This window comes from Camellia sinensis, chromosome 5 (genome assembly GCF_055761805.1).
Source record: "Camellia sinensis isolate YWXY chromosome 5, ASM5576180v1, whole genome shotgun sequence".
Taxonomy (NCBI): Eukaryota; Viridiplantae; Streptophyta; class Magnoliopsida; order Ericales; family Theaceae; genus Camellia; species Camellia sinensis.
The window spans coordinates 99,509,935-99,517,534 of NC_138965.1; the positions used below are offsets into that span (position 1 = coordinate 99,509,935).

Genomic DNA, 7,600 nt, shown 5'->3' on the forward strand with positions numbered 1-7,600 from the left:
ATGATGCATTTCTCGACTCGATAATAGTATTTGTGTGTATATTAGGAATACTCAACTTGAATATCAAAAACCAATACGCACAGTCAACTGTTCTTGGTCCAATTTTAGTCTTTTTAGGACTAGGGACTGCCACTTTTGCTAAGCATCCCCACACTTTTAAGTAATTATAAGAAGGTCGATGACCTTTCCATAATTCATAGGGTATTTGATTAGTTTTCTTGTGAGGTATTCTATTTAAGATATAATTTGCTAATAAAATAGCCTCTCCCACAAGTTCTCGGGTCACTACAACAAAAATAGTCTTTAGAGATGAAAACTAATGACGAAAATAATATTTCGTCTCCAAGTGTACCATTTTTAGAGACAAAAATAAAATTTCGTCACCAATCTAAATACATAATAAAAAAATTAGGTGACGAAATTATTTTTCGTCATTATTTATATTTTTTTTGTCACCGAAGATTTTCCTGCTATTTTTTCGGAGGGCATCAAAATTTTGAGACTTTTGGTGACGAAACAATTGGTCACCAATTATAAAATTATTAATGACGAATATATTTTTGTCACCAATAATTTTTAATATTTTAATATCATTTAGTGACAAAACTATTTTTGTGGCTAATATTTTTATTTTTGGTGAAGAAATAATTTTGTCACCAATAAATGATTTAGTTGCTAAATATTTTAGAGGGAAATGAAAATATATTGGCGCCCATAGAAGCAAATCTGTTCTTCTTTATAAAAAAAAAAAAAAGACCTGTTATGCTTGGTTATACACACAGACCTTACACACACACACACACATACACACACACACACACAATAATTTCTCCATCAAACCTAATTTCACAATCAAACCTAATTTCACACACACACTCACATACCTTATACTCATTCACAAGACTGAGTTTCCTCACCGCCGCTGCTAACATTTCATCGATTCACACACATTGCCGGTGTGCCGATCGGCTCACCGCCGACAGCCTTTCCTCACCGCCGCCGTTGGTTTCTCCTTCCCTTGCTGCCGATCGTTAGCCTCTCCTTTCCTCACTGCTACTGCTGTGCCGATCGGCTCACCACCACCACTGTTAGTCTCTCTCTCTCTCTCTCTCTCTCTCTCTCTTTCTCTCTCTCGTTGCTCTCTCTGTGTAATAATTTCGTCCGTTGCTTTTTCTTTCTCTGTTGTATATGCTCTAGATACATATAATATATATATATATATATAACTTCAACAGCCAATGTTCATCTTTCTTTGTATGTGAATTTTTTTCTCTTTTTGGAAATCCAATTAAAGCCATTGTTTTGGAAATTCAATTCTTTATATGAATTTTTTTTTTATTGGCTTGTGTATTGAACCAAGATTTAATCCATTGGCTTTCCTGATTGTTTAATTAATTAACCTTACTTTTTTAAATGCTTCTGTTAACTAGGGGATTTGATTATTATTTTTATTTATTTATTACATTTGCCTTCAGAAAGAAGAGAGGCCAAAACTCATCTTAGAGTAAGCTCGAAGGATGTGAAGATTGTAGATGAAGTAATAGGATATTTGATTGAGTTCATTATTGTTACGTTTGGGAATTTTTTTTGAGATGTTTATAAGCTATATTTTGTTGATATGTCTATTTTCTTTCAGCATCTCTGCCCATGGAATGCCAATTTTTTGTGTGATTGTCTATCCTTATTCCTTTTCACGAAGTAATTTTCTGTGCTTTTCATCTATTAATTATTCAGAGCTATTTAGTATTATGATTTCTACAACCCTTTTATGCCTCAAAATCTTCTTCTGACAACTTTTTTTTCTTTTCTATGACATTGCATATTGTCCTTCATTGACCCTTTGAATCATGGACTATCATGTTGTCTAAGCCTCTAATAACCTTTATGGTTTAGTTCTATTACTTTATTCAATTTATTCTATAGTACTAGAACACTGTCATATTTCTATATAAATATAGATAGGTAGAAGTCAATAGTTTACATGATAAGTGTTAAGATGTAGAAATTTGTTGTAAGTAGGGAAATGTTGAGAGACCGGAAGTGTGTGCGGTCACATGAAACAATGATGAGCTTGTAACAGATGCACTACCTGTCCATGGCTTTGAGCATGACAAGGCAAAGGACTATGCCCTTGCTCATGCTCCATTCTCAGGTAAAAGTGTCCAAGAGTTTATGAATTTGCATTCAAACAGTGGTAATACTTATGCCTTTTTATGTAGGTAGCAGCTATGCAGGTGGGCAGTGGGCTGCTGGTGGTGAGCCATTATACTATATTGTATCCCCAAAGGATGTAGTTATTGCAAAACCTAGGTTAGTTCAATTTTATCTTTCCTTAGTTTCTATTTTAATAGAATGTCAGTATGTAATTTTCCTATTGATAATTAATTACAGCACAAAAGGCCAGAATATTTATAATCCGAATACACTTTTCACATATCCAAAATACTTTCATATTTTTTTATTCACTTTTTACATATTTCAATACACTTTACACATTTTTCAACACTAATAACAGCCCTAAGGGCTGTTTTTAGCATTATCGTTAATTATATCAATCTATATGCTATCTTATCTATAAAGTAAGAAGACACTTTTTTCGCACTTGTGAATCCAATCACTGCTTAATGCTATCTGTCAAGTTTAGTTCATGAGATGATTATTATGCAAACATTAGGAGTTATCTGTTTAAAGTTCTCCCCCGCTTCTCATCTTTTTCATATGTCTGCTCACCAAATGCAGTATCTTTAGAATTCCAATTAAGCATAGGCTCCTCACCATTTATGGATATCTAAATTTGAATACTTCAAGTTTGTGAGAAGATAGATAGAAGTGAAAAAAATTTGGAAGTTCTTATTGAAAAATAAGAAAATGGTGAAACAAATTAAGAAGGTGCATGAGCAGATAGGTGTCCTAGTTGGTTGGGGGGGTGCTTGAGCAGACAAGTGTAGAATTCATCCATTAGTTTTAGTGAGTTCAATGAATTTTTTATTTAACGAATTTAAGTGTATGTCATCTTAATATGATGAGTGAATTGCCTGAAAATGGAATGCTTTAAATTTTAATTCACCTTGAGAGAAAAAATTGTGGGATTTAAAAGCATAATTTTGATTCCTTTACTGCTCGCATTGTTTGTTTTGCCATTATATCATCTCCTATGCCATATTAAAAATCACAAACTCTGTTGATTTACAAATGCAATTTCTTGTTGATTGCTAGGGATGCAGAAGACCATATTTCTTAGCTCAATGCAATGCACTGGATACTTGTCTAAGGCCCAACATTTCAAAATTCAAAATAATGGCCTTCCCAAATGCTAACATTTGGAAATTCAAAACAATTGTCTTTATGGCCTAAATACTTATTCAGCAACAAAGCCAAGAAAATGATCAACCCACTGAAATCCCTCCATAGCATAAATAATTCAATGCACCAAAACTTTACGAACCAAAATTCATGCCTCTTTTGTGGCTCCAAATTAAAGCCTTTTAAGGGCATTGTGCTTCTAAAAAATAAAAGAGCCACATTAGGCATTCCAACTCCCTCGAAGTATGAGGTGGTTAAAATTAAAATCTAGTCATTTTCTAGATAAAAGATGGTGCGTAGTCCTTGACAATTGGTTATATATGCCATTTCTATTTATGACGTTCGGACAGTCATTTTTGTAGCCATAGTATGGCTATTTTTACTATCTCCTGTTGTCAGTTTTGATTGTTTCAATTGCAAAATCTTTTTCATGTACATGTGGACAATAACTAAACTTTGCTATATATTTCTTTCCGCAGTTCCATATTATATTATAGTATCGGTAGTAATACATTTTCAATTTGTCCACTATGTATGCAGGTGGGGTCTAGCTATCTTGATCATTTGATTGTGGAAAGGAAATATACTGAAGCCACATCATTATGTCCCAAATTGTTGCGAGGATCGGCTTCAACATGGGAGAGGTACTAAATACTATTAAGTATGACTCTCCTGTAAATTTATTTTTAATAACTAGCAGTGGGTTATTTCTCACATATGGGTTTTCCACTATGCTCATCTTCGTCAGCTTCTTGTATTGGTTCCATACATACCAACTGAAAACCCAAGGTTACGTGATACTGCTTATGAGGTGTGCAATATTTGACATTTCCTGAAAACTTAGTTTGATACTTCATATGCTCTTTGGACTTGCTAAATTAGAAATAAAGGTCTTAGCGGTTTTTGTTAATCATCTACAGGTAGCTCTTGTTGCTCTGATAACAAATCCATCTTTCCACGAGGATCTCTTGTCAATTGTCAAATCTTGGCCGCCTGTAATTTATTCTGCCTTGCCTGTTATCTCAGCCATAGAACCTTAACTTAATACTTCATCCATGATTGATGCACTAGGAGAGGTTGGTATGAACATTGTTATCTTGATATTGATTACGAATTTTGGTTATTATTACATCTTTTCCATTATGAATTACTTTACCATGTCAGGCACTAGCAGAGTTGTATGTAATTAATGGACGATATGAGAAAGCTTTTGCACTATATGCTGATATAAGTGCTCTATATAGAGTCCTGCATAGTTTACGCAGAAAACTAGCGGCAGCTTAAAGTAGTTACACTACTGAATACACTCACATGATGCTCTGCAAAATCAAGCTCTGGCTATACTAGTTTCTTGGCATTAACTTGGTTGTTTCCTTACTATTTAATTTTCTTTTATTCTTCAGCTTATGAAGCTAGATATATTTGACTTTCTTGAAAAACATAACTTACATGATGCTCTTCGTGAAAAGGTATGTGTATGTTACCACATTAGGTGATTTTTTTTTGGTTCGTATCATATCTAAGCTTGAAATTGCCTATTTCCTTGATTTGCTTTTTGTTTCTGCTGTTGTTATTGTAATCATTATCAGTTGTTACCTAGCAAGGAAAAATTCAAAGAGAACACTGAAACTTCTTTATTGACACTTTCTTTTGTAATCTATGAATGTGTAGGTTGTCCAACTGATGATGATAGATTGCAAACATGTAGTACCATTGTTAACCCAGCACAGAGACTTAATCACTGCATCTAAAGTTGTTTCATAACTTTTGGTTGCGGGGAATAAGTGTGATACTTTTTACATCTGTATCTGCATTCGTTATTTGAAGCTAACCCGCATGCTGGAAGGGATTTCCATGATATGCAGGTATGCGGAAAGAGAATTAAATTCATATTAGAAAATGCTTTCACACTATAGTTGGTTTTGTTCTTTAACTTTTGGAGTGATGGGGAGATTGAATCGGAAGAGACTCATGGGATGAAAATTGATGTGCACAAATAAAAAGAATTGCATAATGGCTAAATATTATCATCTAAATTGATCTTTTGTAATGGCAACTGTGGAGTGTGAGAACCATCCACTTGTGAGCTCCATCAATAAGTGCACATTTTTTGCCAGAATCTACCTTCTTGTAGATGTTGGAACTATTAGAGTCATCAGAACAGTAGTTGATTAATCGTCCATTTTATGGAAAGATACTTATACTGGAAATGGTGATATTTGGAATCATGGGATATAGTAGTGTTATAAGTATGTTGTCGAACTAGCACAGGACTCCCCGTTCCAAAACTAAGTCCAAAAATGCACTTTTTCACACTTAAGCTTGAAAATAGGCCATCGGAGGCCAAAATCGTGCAACAGCCATGAGACGGCCCGGGGAATACCTCAAACACCTCAGGAGAGACCAATGTGAGTTGTGAAAACTTACGGAACTAGCACGGGACTACCGTTTGAAAACTAAGTCCAAAAATGCACTTTTTCACACTTAAGCTTGAAAATAGGCCTTCGGAGGCCAAAATCGTGCAACAACCATGAGACGGCCCGGGGAACACCTGAAACACCTCAGGAGGGACCAATGTGAGTTGTGGAAACTTACGAAACTAGCATGGGACTCCCGGTTTGTAAACTAAGTCCAAAAACGCACTTTTTCACACTTAAGCTTGAAAATAGGCCATCGGAGGCCAAAATAGTGCAATAGCCACGAGATGGCCCAAGTAACACCTCAAACACCTTGGGACGGACCAATGTGAGCTTTGAAAACTTACGGAACTAGCACGGGACTCCCCGTTTGAAAACTAAGTCCAAAAATGCACATTTCCACACTTAAGCTTGAAGGCCTTTGGGGGCCAAAATTGTGTAACAGCCACGAGACGGCCCGGGTAACACCTCAAACACCTCAGGAGGGACCAAATTAAGTTGTGGAAACTTACGGAACTAGCACGGAACTCCCGGTTCGAAAACTAAGTCCAAAAATGCACTTTTTCACACTTAAGGTTGAAAATAGGCCATCGGAGGCCAAAATCGTGCAATAGCCACGAGACGGCACGGGGGAACACCTCAAACACCTCGGGAGGGACCAATGTGAGTTTTGGAAACTTACGAAACTAGCACGGGATTCCCAGTTTGAAAACTAAGTCCAAAAATGCATTTTTTCACACTTAAGCTTGAAAATAGGCCTTCAGGGGCCAAAATCGTGTAACAGCCATGAGACGGCCTGGGTAACAACTCAAACACCTCGGGAAGGACCAAGGTAAGTTGTGGAAACTTATAAAACTTGCACGGGACTCCCGGTTCGAAAACTAAGTCCAAAAATGCACTTTTTCACACTTAAGCTTGAAAATACGCCATCGGAGGCCAAAATCGTGCAACAGCCACGAGACGGCCCAGGGGAACACCTCAAACACCTCGGGAGGGACTAATGTGAGTTGTGGAAACTTATGAAACTAGCACGGGACTCCCAGTTTGAAAACTGAGTCCAAAAATTCACTTTTTTCTACTTAAGCTTGAAAATAGGCTATCGGAGCCCAAAATCGTGCAACAGCCACGAGACGGCCTGGGTAACACCTCAAACACCTTGCGAGGGACCAATGTGAGTTGTGGAAACTTATGGAACTACTACGGGACTCTCGGTTTGAAAACTAAGTCCAAAAATGCACTATTTCATACTTAAGCTTGAAAATAGGCCATCGGGGCCCAAAATCGTACAACAGTCATGGAAAGGCCTGGGGAACACCTCAAACACCTCGGGAGGGACCAATGTAAGTTGTGGAAACTTACGGAACTAGCACCGGACTCCCGATTTGAACACTAAGTAAAAAAATGCATGTTAAATTGTATATTTTATTGATAAGATAATAATTGTCTAACTTGCATTCTTTTTTCTTTTTTTGTGTTTTATTTTTTTGTAGATTGGAGATTTGATATGGACATATTTGGTAATTTGAAGAGCAGAAACTAGCTCATTTTGTGTTTTTGTTCATATTACCTTACATGTATTTTGGTTGCGTTGTAAAATTTATACTTTTGTTGGTATTACAGGGCATGTTTGATAATCCGCACTTGATATTTTATTTTTGTTGATGTTAGTAGACATATTTTTTGTGGATGTTAGGAGACATGTTTGGTAATCCGCATGCGGTTGATATTATATTTTTGTGGATATTAGTAGACATGTTTTTTGTAGATATTAGGAGACATGTTTATAATCCGCATGCAGTTCATATTGTATTTTTGTGGATAATTCTGAAATTCGATTGTCATGTTTATGAAAATGAAGAGTTTTTGTATTGATTTGTAAT

The 7,600-nt window shown here is 36.0% G+C and overlaps 1 long non-coding RNA gene across 1 annotated transcript; it reads left to right on the forward strand.

Annotated features, from left to right (window-relative positions):
* Window positions 1-3,841: 3,841 nt before the first annotated feature.
* Window positions 3,842-4,329, forward strand: LOC145790165 (uncharacterized). Its single transcript, XR_014328813.1, has 3 exons — window positions 3,842-3,947; window positions 4,052-4,114; window positions 4,224-4,329. It is a non-coding gene; the product is annotated as an uncharacterized LOC145790165 (long non-coding RNA).
* The last annotated feature ends 3,271 nt before the right edge of the window (window positions 4,330-7,600 follow it).